The sequence below is a fragment of the Suricata suricatta genome, chromosome X (assembly GCF_006229205.1).
Source record: "Suricata suricatta isolate VVHF042 chromosome X, meerkat_22Aug2017_6uvM2_HiC, whole genome shotgun sequence".
Lineage (NCBI taxonomy): Eukaryota > Metazoa > Chordata > Mammalia > Carnivora > Herpestidae > Suricata > Suricata suricatta.
The window spans coordinates 69,570,638-69,583,735 of record NC_043717.1 but is presented as its reverse complement, the minus strand read 5'-3'; the positions used below and the strand labels follow the sequence as shown (position 1 = coordinate 69,583,735).

The following is a 13,098-nucleotide window of genomic DNA, read 5'->3' as shown; positions in this document are numbered from 1 at the left end:
TCTGGATATAGCTGACATTTAAAAGCAGATTCTCATCTGAGGTTTTCCCGCTGCAATTCTTATGTCAGAAGCGAAACATTCTATTGCTGTTTCCTCTTCAGCTCTGTTTTTTCAGCTGTCCATTCCACAGTTTCTCTGATGGAATCCATAGCACCCCCAAACAGTTCTCTTCAGCAGGTCCCCCCAATACCAGACTGTTCTCCTGCACAGCCCACTTTTGGTACATGAGAAACATCTTTATATCTTTTGCCCCCAACACATTGAGAATGTAGACATCCCAATACAGTCACTTCCCTTTGCTCACACCATCACCACCGCCACATTCTCTAACTCATAAGATTTCTCATGCTGAATTCAAATCCCATTTCACTATGCTTCCAAACTCTAGGAGTTATCTGTCAAGCCTCATGGGGTCCAGTTGAAGCCTTGGGGTGAAGGAGAAAGCACCTCAACTCTTCCCCCTTGGATGCCCACTCCAAAGAAATTCTCCTCACAAAAATTCCTTCTCTGTATCTCCTCTCTTGACCCTTTTAACCCTCCTTATAAGTTTTAGAGCTGCTTGGTCATTTCCTTTAAAAACCTGGCTTTAGAATTTCATTTCTGCTTACATCTTGGTGCAAAAAAGGAAACTTCCAATTTAACAGCCCTCATGGAAATTTAAACCAACCAGACCTCCAGTCCTGGAAGGTCACCATCCAAAGTTCAAAAAAATGTAAAAGGTAGGAGTATTGGTTTTGGAGTGTGACGAACCTAGGTCAAAATACTGACTCCACAACTTACTAGATTTAGGGCTTTGGAAAATGCACTCATACTCTCCAAGTTGTTTCTTCCTCGTGTGGGGAAATAATGCTACCTGCCTTACAGGGTTCTTACAGGGTTTTAAGAGAATCAAACCAAAACACCAAACACTGCATCTGGCCCTTAGTGGGGACTCAAGCAAATGTTAGGTCCATTCCTACCTTGCCTTTTTCCTTCCTTGAAAAACATGCCTTGGACACTCTATAAAGAACATTTGTAAATGTAGTAAGGGGAGACACATGTATGGACTTCAGTGCCACTTCTATACTCCAGAATAAGTTGTCTAATGAAAACACTATAGGAAAAAAAGGATGATATCATACCATTCTCCATCCAGTAGAGTTGAAGGTAGGGGACACAATTGTCATGCCATTAAACTGTTTCATGTGTTGTTTCATGTGTTTTCCTGAACCTGAATTTTAACTTCTAGGTTAAAAACCAATAAAGCTCCAGAACTTTAGATTGAGAGTTCCAGCACCAAACTCCTCAATAGCTACAGGATCTGGTAATATCCTTCCCCTCTTCTTTTTCTTTTATCCTTCCCCTCTTCTGACTTTATCTATCAAAGATGGTAAAACAGCTGACGCTATTTAATATGTGTGAGACACTAAGTGATCTGTATAATAAGTCACACAATCCTCACAATAACCCTAAGAGGAAGTAATGTAATTATCCTCTTTTAAGAAAAGGGGCACAGAAGCCAAGGACACAGAACTATAAGTGATAGACCTAGGATTTGAACACAGTCAGTTAAGCTCTTTATACTAGCCTGCCTCTTGGAAATATAGTACAACTATTGAGAAATGTGAAAATTGAGATCTCACCTGTGAAAGTACCCTGACTCTGTTATCAGTTCAGACCCTCCTAGAAGCAAATGCCAAGACAAAAGTAGACATACAAGAGATTTATTAGGGAAACACCTATGAATGATAAAGGGAAGAAGCAGGAAATGGGGAGACTCTTCAGGCTGTGATACATGTCACACCTGTGAAAGGAGAGATAAGGAGGGAGGATTAGGCAAGAAGAGTCCCAGACTGCAGTGCAATAATTAGAAAGTCTGCACTAGGCCAAAAGGGAGACAAACAAAAGATTTTATGAGGTCTTCCAAAAGCAGAAATGGCCCGGCTCTAGCTGTATAACTATGCTCAGTTATAAGGCGGGAGCAGTCTAGGGAAAGTGTAGCCTTAGCATAAATGTCATGCAAGATCCAAATGTTCTTTTGAGTAAATAGCTGTGTAACTCCATGGCTACCACAGACCTGGCAGTCATCCACTTATCTTCTCTGATTCAAGCATGAATTTTTGCAAGAAACTGGAAGCTGATCCATTCTATACTAAGTCCCACTCTCAAGCACTGTCACCTAAAATCTTGGGTATCCTGGTTAGCAGAGAGCTCTATCCAGGGTCTGGAACCCTCAATGCTTTCTGCTCTGGAGTTGGGTAGGCAAGTCACTTCTTAAACATGTAATGGGGATACCAGCCTTCTCTGTGAGCAGGGAAGTGGTGAGAACCCCAGAGAACCAGGCTCTGGATGCTTCAAAAGCATCTTCACACCAATTTGAAGGCCCTGGCCCTGGCCCCCCAAGTCATAGGGATGTTCACACAAAAGATGAAATCCCTTTTCCCCTACGTCATTTGACCTCATGTCTTTTCAAGTTCCCTTTACCTAGGTTGTCCTCTGCCTATGGGCCTAGGTTGACACAGACATTAGAAGCACCACACCAGGCACACATAGCAAAAGTCACCACAAAACTACCAAAATAGGTTGGGGCACATCAGAGGCCCTTTGGGGAGTCTGTGCAGGGTGGGTAGAAGAGGGATGAGTGAGGTTTCATCTAATGCCTAACTCCATTTGTGTGGGCTACTTCACTGGACTCTGAGGGCCAGCTCCTTCTGTTTCAGCCCCAAGTTACCTGGTCAGACCCAGGTCAGACATCTGCCTACTCAAAGACTATCCCAACCAATGTTTCCAGTTAGGAATCCTTGGGACTTTATCTCTTCCCCTTAAAAAAAGTTACCCAAAAGAGAAAGGAAAAAGGAAGGAAATGCAAAGTGCTCTGACCTGTAATGGGGATAGTCATTGCCCCCCAGGTACATATGTCCAGGACAATCTGGCCATCAGCCTCAGAGGATCTGGTGCCTACTGCAGGCTGGAGCACAGAAACCAAAATTGACCCATCCTGTAGAGGAGTGTGACTTGGGTGAACCCTTCCACATCCTGCGTGAATGCCACCCCTCTGAGAGACAGAGGGTTGTTATCTTCCTGTCTTGTCAAACTGGCACAGTGAGCCCCTGGCAACTTACCCCAACTGGAATCTAGCCCAACCCATGCTGGAATCCAGCTCCAGCAGGTCCAGGGTTCCCTTGAAGGATGGATAGTGTCAGCATGAGAAAGATGAGAGAGCCTCAAGTTTCTTCCTGATCACCAGGCAGGCATCTCTGCACTGACCTGAGAGTCAGCTTTATTTATGGTAAAAAATGTATGGGGTACAAAACACAAGTGACATTTGCATTAGACAATGATTTCTGATGACAAATTTCTTTGGCATATAAAAATTTCCCAGAACATAGATTGGTAGAAGACTCATGCATAATCTTTATCAATAGTGATTGATGTAGGTGACTTAGATGCTTGTCCATATGGGGAAGGAAGGTATCATCAGCACTTAAATACAAGACAATATTTTTAGCATAGCAAAGGCAAAAGTTAATTATTTGTGAGCAGGTATCAATAGCCTGTTTGCTTAAGGGGAAGTATAAGAAAAACAGGATTCTCAGGAAATGCAATGTTTGCTCCCATAAACAGAAAAGAAGTTCCTACAATAAGTTCCTTCACAAGGTGCAATCAGCATATTTTAGAATAAGGGTATAAGTCACTCCTGATACCAGTCAGCAAGGTGCCTTGGTGGGGGGGTCGGTGCTCAAAAATTAATTGAGTAAGTGGTAGACATTGGTCACCATCTGATGGCGGGAGGCCTTGCAAAAACCGACCTTACCCTCATAAGCAGTATTCTCAACTTAGTGAGTTCAGAAATGGCTCCCAACAAACCAGAATACATCAGGCTTCCATGACCTTGAAGAACGGTCTAGAAATGTGAAGATCTCCCAAAATGGCATCATAATGAAAACCAAAGGCCAAGGGCACATTAATTCTTGTTTTTGCTTCACAAAAAATGTTCATTATATTACATATGTCACTTTTTCTTTACAATTTGTAATTTGTTGTTTCAGTGCTTTAGAAAAGCATTCCCCCTTGAATTCTTATGAATATTTTCTTTTAGTTTCTTTTTCTCACTTTATAGTTTACATTCCCTTTGGGCACACGAAAAACCATACTCTCTATTCCCATAGCACCCCCAGCTTCTTGCTGTTGGGTAAAGCCACAGACTAGTTTGGGCCAATCAGCTCTGCACAGCAGTGATTTCTATTTCTTCCAGGTTATTACTTTAAAGGAGTGAGTGAGAGATCTCCATGACCCTCTTCACTTGCCAGTGCCCAGCAATGTTCCAAATAGTGAAGCCTTGTGCTCGCTTTGGCAGCACATATACAAATAGTGAAGACTTTGTCACCTGGGGTCTCTGACAGACTATGAGAAACAGAGCCCTCTCACTCCTGACCTTCACCAACATATGTTGGGCATTTATAGTGTGCTAGAAATAAACATTTGCCCATTAAGCCACAGGGGCTTGAGGGATTGTTACCCCAGCATAAGCTTAACCTAACATGAAAAACACAGCAGTGGCTCTCAAAATTTGGAGTGCAACAGTTACCTGTGAAACTTGTTAAAATGCCTATTGTGTCACAAAAATATACTGAGGATAGATCTATGGATTAGTGTGATTATTCTCTTAGCTGATTTAATAGATCCTTCAAAATTGCATGTTTTCATTTTTAACCTTATAATAATATTACCCAGGTAATAGATACACTCTTCAGAAAAACAGAAGACACAGCAAAAAGTAAAAATTAACATAAAAATCCAGAATTCTGCTACACAGAGTTATTGCTAATCTTCAGGTATTATCATGTCAGGAAATTTCTTATGAAAAAAGACCATCTTTTTCTAGGAATGGAACTCCTTTCCAGAGAGCTCTATCAAGTCTCCTAAATGCCGTGCGCGCACACACACACTCACTCAGCCAGACATATACACGTGCACGCGCAGGAGTGTACACCTCAAGGCGGGAGTGTAAGGAATGCAGTCCCAGGAAGGATGGTCCGCCCGCCCCCACCCCTAGGAGCTACAAGTACCAGCCACGCTCGCGCCCATCTGCTGAGATCCGAGTGGCTTACCTCGCTTTCTCCATCTTTCGCTGGACACGTCCACATCCCCCACAATAGGAAACTGGCACCCACGTAGGTTCCCGCCCACCTCCCCGGCTTTCCCCATTGCCCACCATTTTCTGAATCTAAATGAATAGAGGGTGGACCTGTGGCTGAGAAGTGCTTTACAAGACCTGCTGTGGGTCCTCTCACTCTCTTTTCCCTTCCTGTGATTGGCAGGTGGCTCCCACCTTCACAATGACTTGTAGGGAACCTGGGCATTTTCTTCCTCCTCCTCTTTACCTGGGTGGGTGGCAAGCCTTTTTTTTTTCTACTTCATATATAGTTTATTGTCAAATTGGTTTCCATATAACACCCAGTGCTCTTCCCCACAAGTGCCCTCCTCCATGACCATTACCCCCCTGCCCCCGACCAGCCTGTTTTTACTGTAATAGGGAGGGAACTAATACCCAAATCTGACTGCCTGTCCCCTCCCCAGATCCCTTACCCTAGCCCACAATTTTTGTTCCCAAATGGACTGGAGCAGGGACAGGAAAGGGTATAGGCAGTGCAGTCCTGAACTCGCTTTGATGTTTGCCCTGGCCTTCGGGTATCCTCTGCTCTTTCAAACTTCCTCGGATGTGGAGCAGGCAGTAGTCTCCCCCTGTAATGTCTGGAGTCCAGAAGCTGACCCGCCTGCCTCCAAGGTAATAGGGAGATGGCGCTGGGGCAGGAAAGAACACTCAGAGGACAGTGACTAAAATTCCTGCCTACGTTTTAACCAGTGAAGCCCGTGTTATCAGTGAGTTTGGGTTCCCAATTAACCCTTCCTATAACACTGCAGCAAGAAGAGTTAGGTTGTCCCTCCCCACCCGGCCCTCTCCCCCCACCCAACATGACTCTATTACTCTTTTCAGTTTTTCCCAGAAACAAGAAAAGTGTGTCATCTCCCTGGAATTTCTACTTGCCTTTCTCAGATTATCAGAGAGTATCAACCCATGTCTCCTTTTTTTCTCTCCTGCTCCCTAAACTGTCCACCTACCCTCCCCCAAACCCAGATCTGTTCCATATCCCTGGCAATCCTGTCCAAACACTGAAATGGGGTTGAGGATATGAGGACCTGAGTGAGAGAGATTTTTATGAGTTTTTAAAAAAATATTTGTCAGTTCTGTTCCATACAGTTATTATCATCATTACTGATAGTAATATCCACCTACGTCTAGTTTGTCATTAGAAAATAGAAAAGAGCTATTTATTGTCATTTGGGAAGCAGACCTTAGATTGAAGTGTGTGTGGGGGGGGTAAACAAATAATCCAGCCACCTGTTTTCTCTGCTCACTAGTAACAATACAAATATAGATCCTTTAGGCAGCCACTTTTGTGAAAGTTTGAAAGAGCAGCTGGAGGCTGCCTTTGTGAGAGGAGGGGAAGGTAATTTTAAACGAAGTCAGACTCTGAGGTCATATAAACTAATAGTACCAAGGATACCTTGGAATTTCAAATTTTAAAAGCTGGTCACATTGGGTATCTGGGTAGCTCAGTCGGATAAGCTGGTGAGTATGAGCCCTGGGTTGGGGCTCTGTGCTGACAGCTCAGAGCCTGGAGCCTGCTTCAGCTTCTGTGTCTCCCCCTCTCTCTGCCCCTCCCCTGCTAGTGCTATTTCTCAAAATAATCAGCAAACTTAAAAAAAGAGGCTCTTAACAATAGAGAACTAAGGGTTGATGGAGGGAGGTGTGTGGGAGATGGCCTAAATGGGTGACAGGTGGTTAAGGAGGACACTCGTGATGAGCTCTGGGTATTGCATGTAAGTGAAGAATCACTGAATTCTATTTCTGAAATCAATACTGCACTGTATGTCAACTAACTAGAATTTGGCGCACCTGGGTGGCTCAGTCAGTTAATCGTCCGACTCTTGATACCAGCTCAGGTCATGATTTCAGTTTGTGAGTTCGAGCCTTCTGTCGGGCTCCATACTGCCTGTGCAGAGCTTGCTTGGGATTCTCTCTCTCTCCCTCGCTCTCTGCCCCTCCCCCACTCAATCTCTCACCCACTCAAAATAAACTTTAAAAAACCAGACTAACTAGAATTTTTTAAAAAGAGCGAAAAGAAGCATTAAAAGGGTATGTGTGTGTTTGAGGTGCCTGGGTGGTTCAGTCGGTTGAGCATCGGAATTCGGCTCAGGTCATGCTCTCACAGTTCATGGGTTTGAGCCCTGCATCGGGCTCTGTGCTGACCGCTAGCTCAGAGCCTGGAACCTGCTTTGGATTCTGTGTCTCTTTCTCTCTCTGCCCTCACCTGTTCACTTTCTGACTCTCTCTGTCTCTCGAAAATAAATAAATGTAAAAAAATATTTAAACATAATAAAAGGGTATGTGTATACATGATGGAGGTACTTAGGTACCAAAGTTAATATTTATGTATGAGAAAAAATTACAAATCTTGGACAACTGACATGTGAAACATTCCCATTTCCATAGAAATCTTGACACAACATGAACAAACCTTTTAGAATCTCTGAAAGTATGAAAGAGTTTTATTTGAGCCCAAGTCAGGATAGCTGCCTTGGAAAGGAATCCTTCACAGGAAAGAAAAGTGTTCTGGAGAATAAATAATTTTTACAGGGCTATATACTTTTTACACCTTGTAAAAGCTCAAAAGACTATAGATTAGCATATAGGCAGGAATCAGGAGTTTTACTATAAAGGAATGCAGGGAGTAGGAGCAACTATCCATATATCAAGGTCAAGATGGTTTTTCTTTAGGCTACTCATTCACAAAGCAGGTGTACAATGTATGTGTGGCATGCATGGAAGGCCATAAATCAGGCTTTTGGTTTGAACAAAGTTTATATAGTCATGTGACTTAGAAATCTAAAATGACTTCCCTTGTTTATCAGGCCTTTAAAGAATTTTTCTCTGTTCCCAAATAACATTTTTATTAATTAACAGCCTGTTGCATCTCTAACTTTTTTCCCCCTACCATTTTTTGGCTACAAACACTTGGATCCTGTCTTCATAAGACAGCTTTGTAATATCATTTTTCCTAGAGAAAGTGTTAAGATAATTCAATCTTTCTTTTCCACAGTTAATCAATTTATTATGATTATTGATAAAAGTTTCAGCTTTACTATGCATTATTGGTGATAGGCAAATTTTTAGTATTGTCAAATTCGAGTAAACAGATGTCAAACTCTCAAGTTTCTTTCTTATGTGGGTTTAAGATTTATTTCAAATTTTCTTGTGCAAATTCTTATCCTAAATATTCTGGGTTTTTTTTCTGTGTGTATTTATTTATTTTGAGAGAGATAGAGAGCAAGCAGGGGAGGGGCAGAGAGAGAGGAAAACAGAGAATCCCAAGCAGGCTCTGCACTGCCAGTGCAGAGCCCACTGAGGGACTCAAACCCAGGAACCATGGGATCACGACCTGAGCCCATGAGGAGTCTAATGCATAACTCACTGAGCCACATAGGCACCCCTTATCTTAAATATTCTTAATGATGACAGTCACAGTGTCATGTCAGTATCCTGAAGGGAACAGAATTTACCACCACCAAATACGTCTCTGTGGCATATTTGGCACAAGTATTATTTTAGGCTGTCTATTCTTAATAAAAAAAACCCAGCATCCTCAGGAAAAGTTCTGAAAACTGAGTAGAAGTTACCCTTTTGAAAGAGACATATACATTTATAAAGGGAAATATCCATTTGTAGGGGTGTTTCACTCTGTGTTCCAAGAAAAAAAAGGATGACTAAATTTCTAGAAACTCTTGGGTTGCCTGGCTGGCTCAGTCAGTAGAGCATGAGTCTTGATCTGGGGGTTTGTGAGTTGAAGCCCCATGTAGGATGTAGAGATTACTAAAAAAAGAAAATCCCTAGAAACTCTTATCAATGGGAAAGGAAAAGACCCCAATCTGAATAACAACCTTACCCTTGTTTACTAAGCTTTGCCTGGTAACCTCCCACTCCCAACATTTTTTGTCTTTAGCTAGAGTTGGTATTTAAGGTGGTGACTTGGGCCATTTGAGTAGTTACTCAGTTTTCCTAGGTTTCTCCCATGTATGTCGGAGATAAACATGTTATTAAACTTACTTGTTTTTTTTTCTGTTAATCTTTTAGTACAATGAGTGACTGGTCCTAGACAAGAATCTAGAAGGATAAAGGGAAAATTATTTTTCTTCCAGTACTCCTCAAGGCTATCCAGATGCACTAAGAATTAGATTTACATGAGACAGATTAATAGGGGAAAAAAGCTTTATTATATGCACACAGAGGCCCCATAATTAAATTGAGACCTAAAGAAATGACCAAAGCAGTTAGTTTTTATACTTTTTAGACAAAGACACTAAATAAATCTGTGAGGAATTGACAAAACAAAGAAAATATACCTTGGGATCAGGGAATGAAGTAGGAAATAGTGTCAAATGCTGTCAAGTGGCTGGTGTTAAGCAATAATGCTTTTAATTTGGGTTATATGATTTGTTCATGGTTCACTAAGTGTATGAAAGTTATTAAGAATGCAGCCATTAGGCTCATTAGCCCAAGACTCACACAATCCTAGTTTTAATCCTAGAGCATCTACTCACCACCTTGTGAAGGCTTTCTAGTAATTACTTAATTATATACAGAAGGGACTGATAAACACATGAATAAATTATCGAATTAAACCCAAACTAAATGTAATCCCAAATCAACTTCCTATTAGCTTGATCCAAAACACGCCCACATCCATCTCACCACCAAAATTATGATAGGAAGTAGGAGTGGAAGAAGACAGGAGTCTTAAATTGCAGTCAATATTCTTGCTTTAATGAACTTTACAAAAATATAAGAGACATAGCATGGCCTCTATATTAGTTTTCTATTGCCATGTAACACGATACCAAACTTAGCTGTTTAAATTAACACCTACTTATTTGGATCACAGTTTGGTAAGTCAGAAGTCCAGATGTATTATGACTGGGTTCTCTGCTCAGGATCTCTTAAGGCTGAAAACAAGGTGTCAGCCAGGCTGCATTCTCATCTGGAGTTTAGAGCCGTTTTTCAAGTTTACTTGACTGTGGCAGAATTCAGTTCCTTGTGGTTTAGGACTGAGTTCATACTTTACTCCTAGCGAGTAGCTGGAGCCATTCTCAGCTTAGATGTCACCCACATTCCTGCCACATCGCCCCTCTATCTTCAAAGCCAAAAGTGGAAAATCTCCCTCATGTTAAATCTGTTTCATGCTTCAAATCTCTCTGACACAAGGAAGAGCCATCTCTTTAAGGGCTCATCCAATTAGGTTGGGCCCACTTAGTGATTGCCCTTTTGATTGACTCAATGATTTGAGACTCTGCATCTGAAAAATCTCTTTTGCCATGTAATGTAACATAATAATAGGTTATCTCATATTCACAGGTTCCATCTATAATCAAAAGGAGGGAATCATGAAAGTGTGAAGGTCAGGGAGGTGGTCATCTTAGAATTTTGCCAACTATTACCCTTCCCAGAGGCCTTATATGGTACCCATACAAATCCAGGGACCATGAAATGTAAGCTTCATTAGTTTCAAGGTGAATTCACCTCTGCATTACCTCTGCCCATTCTGAGTTTTTCACTTTACCTATACAATCTCATTCTGCTAAAGAGACCCTTAAGCCTCAACCATACACAGTTATGAATTAGTTACTGCTTACGTTCTAACAGAAGTTACAAGCTGAACTGACCAACACTCGTTTTGCATTTACCTAGATTGTGGATGTTAGAACCTTACATCTTTGGCATGCAATGAAAGGCAGTCATGATTTCTTGTATATCCACTAGAGTATATTGGATTCAGGCTGGATAAGTTGGGGGAGACACAAAGGCAAACCAAAACAAGGAAATGGTACTTGTCCTCTAGAGACATTTGGGAACCTTATCATTACTGTCCCTGCTATGTGACCCACATGGGATAGTTGCTTTGCATAGGGGAGTGGGCTATTCCACACATTCCCTCCTAGCAATCACTGAGGTAGGGATTATTAGACAGGCCATAGGAATTTGGAGAAGATAATGTCCAGTGCAGATTGGAGTTACTAGAGAAAAATTCAAAGGAGAAGTAAGTGACAAAATCAATCTACTTTATTTCCTGATTTTACTTTGCCATTCTCCTCAAACACTGGATGGTCTCCACAATCCACTGAATAATCTTAGATTGTCTATCTTGACATTCAAGACAACCCAAGTCACATATTCTCAGCTTTGTCAACCATTTTTCCTCTGTTCCAGCCAAGAAACCCCTAATTAGTGTGACCCAAACATGCCTTATACTTACCCACTCTGTGCTCTTGCTGTGCCATTCTCCTAGAATGATAATTCCTGATAAGAAAGGAATAGGAATAGGTAATATCAAAGGAAGTACATCTCATAAAGAAATTGTTCCTTGGGATGTTTCAGGAACATACAAATAGACCACAGGTGCCAAGAGCCATGAGAAGCCAGACCTATGACAGCAAAGGCTTCACAGTACCATTGCTTCTGGAGAGAACAAAAGAGTTTATCTCAACCTAGAGAAAAAGGGATTCTTTCAGAGCACTATAGATCCATTGCTTAGTTTGTAGTCTATGTCTTATTTCATCACATTTCATGGTACATAAATGATCTCTTTGAACACTTTTGATCCCTTCTTTCATTTTTTCTCATGCCTCCCCTTTTGCTATAAGTTCCCCAGTTTGTTCCATGCACTCTTTGAATAAACATTCTAGAACTCTTCGTTAGCCAAATGGAGCATAGTTGGAAATATTGTCCCAGTTAAGTAGATCTTAACCAGTCTTATTCACACAAAAAAAGCCCTTAAGTTGACTGCATTGAAAACTCCTTCTCTGAAGAACAAACACAGAAGAGAGGAATTCCCAGTGTGATCATGAAAAGAATGTCAAACTTACAGCCTGGACACTAGGTCTTTGTGAAGTGGCTCACTATGTAGCAGATAATATTGCTTTGTAGATTAGTCCAAAATTCTTTCTGAGAGCTGACTAGACTGGGAGTTTAAAAAGTAGTCCACCCGCAGGTCTGTGCTCCTCTGACTTGGTGAGCATTTCAGTTTTTAGGGGCTGCCAAGACCACCAAGCTGCCAAGACTGCCACAAGGCACAGAATGGGTTGCTACAAGGGTGCCTGGGTGGCTTAGTTGGCTTAATGTTCTACTCTTGAACTTGGCTCAAGTTATGATCTCATGGTTCCTGAGTTCAAGCCCCATGAGTGTGAGCTCCACATTAGGCTATGGGCTGACAGCAGGGAGCCTACTTGGGGTTCTCTCTCTCCCTGTTTCTCTGCCCCTCCCTGGCACTCTCATAAGCTCTCTCTCTCTCTCAAAATAAATGAACAGTTAAAAAAATAAAGAATGGGTTGCTGCATTCAGTTACATGCACCGTCATTTCTTTTATATCCTTTACATTGTGTATTTGCTACTTTAGTAGTAACCAATGTCATACCACTTGGCACCAAATCCAAATCATCATTCTTGCACAACTCTGAATTCAGACTAGACTAAAAATTTAGAAACATTTCATGTGCCTGTAGGCCATCTGGATGTCCTCTTTGGAGAAGTGTCTCTTCATGTCTTCTGCCCATTTCTTCACTGGGTTATTTGTTTTGTGGGTGTGAAGTTTGGTGAGTTCTTTGTAGATTTTAGATACTAGCCCTTTATCTGATATGTCATTTGCAACTATCTTTTCCCATTCTGTCGGTTGCCTATTAGTTTTCTTGGTTGTTTCTTTTGCCTTGCAGAAGCTTTTTATCTTGACGAAGTCCCAAGAGTTCAGTTTTGCTTTCAGTTCCCTTGCCTTTGGGGATGTGTCGAGTAGGAGATTGCTGCGGTGGAGGTCTAGGAGGTTTTTTCCTACTTTCTCCTCGAGGAGATGGTTTCCTGTCTCACATTCAGGTCCTTCAGCCATTTTGAGTTTATTTTTGTGTATGGTGTAAGAGAGTGGTCTAGTTTCATTCTTCTGCATGTTGCTGTCCAGTTCTCCCAGCACCGCCTGCTAAAGAGGCAGTCTTTTTTCCATCGCATACTCTTTCCTG

General features: G+C 41.7%; 1 long non-coding RNA gene across 1 annotated transcript; it reads right to left on the bottom strand.

The window, feature by feature from the left end:
• Window positions 1–1,750: 1,750 nt before the first annotated feature.
• On the bottom strand, window positions 1,751–11,377 carry LOC115283547. Its single transcript, XR_003905014.1, has 3 exons — window positions 11,352–11,377; window positions 9,149–9,205; window positions 1,751–1,783 (listed from the first exon to the last, which is right to left on the bottom strand). It is a non-coding gene; the product is annotated as an uncharacterized LOC115283547 (long non-coding RNA).
• Window positions 11,378–13,098: the final 1,721 nt, after the last annotated feature.